Below are 1,433 nucleotides of genomic sequence, written 5' to 3'. Positions count from 1 at the left end.
ATTTTTAAGTTAATTCCCTCATTGGGATGAGAGGGATATAAAAATAAAGAAAATTAAAAATCTAGTCTTCTGTTGATTGAGGCTAGGTTCATGTTGAGCAACATTAGAAACCGGGTACTCCAAAAGGAAGAGAGTGACTTAAAATATTATCTACTGTTACTCATCAATGTGATAATAAAAATATCTTCCTCTCAGAGATGTGCTAAAGAATACACAAAGTAATAAATGTAAAAAGCACTTTATAAAACACAAGATGTTTATACTGATACTGTAGTACATATATGCAAATTTCGATTAGCAAGTTTATTATAAATACTTTAAGGAAAATGTCATATAGTGTTTTTGTGTCACACAATACTGGACAGAAAATGTGCACTCAGTAAGCACTTCTTGACTGATGGACTGATTAAATAACAATGCATGCTAGAGCTTGACACAGCTCCTAGAACAAGATGGGAGATATTACCATCCTCATTTCTAGGGTTACCACTCACTGTTAATTGATTTCTGAGGAATCAGACTCTCAGGGCTAGAAATGACTTCAGAAGCCAAAAAGAGGAGCCCCCATTTACAAATCCGTGTCCTCTCTAAAACACAGTCCACAATGGCAGCCCTCTTGCTGCAGGAGGTAACACCTCTCGCTCTTACAGAGGACGTTAACCTGAGTCTAACCTCCCTTGTAAACTCCGCTCATTGGTCAGAGGTTTCTCCTCTATGGGCATAGGGTGCAACATCCCCTTGTGCATGACAGTCTACAAAAGTTTAGGGACAGTTTTCCCCTTTATCAGATTCCTTCTCTAGGTAGAACACGTCCATTCCTCTCAGCTTTGGGGTGCCCTGAGCCATCGTGGGTGCTCTCCTGTAGACATCCTCTTGGTTCCCAGAACCCATCCCTCCAGGTGGAGCCTGACTGGTTCAGGAAAGGGGTGGGCACAGGGCTTCACTTTGCACATCCTCCAACTTTGCAGATGATCTTGGCAGCTGCTTTCCGCTGCTGACTCACCCCGAGCTGGCGCCATTTTATACAAGCTGTTGTGAAACCGTGTCTCCCCATGGTGAACTGTACAGCTGTTTTGTTTGAATACACGTGTAGGGTTTTACATTAATCTCTGTTAAATCTTTCTTATTAGTTTAGGCTCAAGCTCTAAATATCAAATTATTTTTAGATTCTGATCCTGCCATCAAGCTTACTTGTTATTCTTACTAGATTCAGGCCACTTATACATTTGACCTATAGGCAAAGATATACTCACTCACTTGGGTATACTGGAAAGAAAAATTGCTATATAAAGCAAAAACTGCTTATTTATCACAGGGAATAAAGGTGTCATAATTAATATCCGGAGAGGTGGCTTGTTAAAACCTTTCTTATTCTAGAAAATGTGCAAGAAACATAAAAGCAGAGAGAAGAGTGTATGAACACCTCTGTACCC

The sequence above is a fragment of the Propithecus coquereli genome, unplaced genomic scaffold, assembly GCF_000956105.1.
Source record: "Propithecus coquereli isolate 6110/MARCELLA unplaced genomic scaffold, Pcoq_1.0 Scaffold111, whole genome shotgun sequence".
Classification (NCBI taxonomy): domain Eukaryota; kingdom Metazoa; phylum Chordata; class Mammalia; order Primates; family Indriidae; genus Propithecus; species Propithecus coquereli.
Note: the sequence above shows the minus strand (reverse complement) of the source record.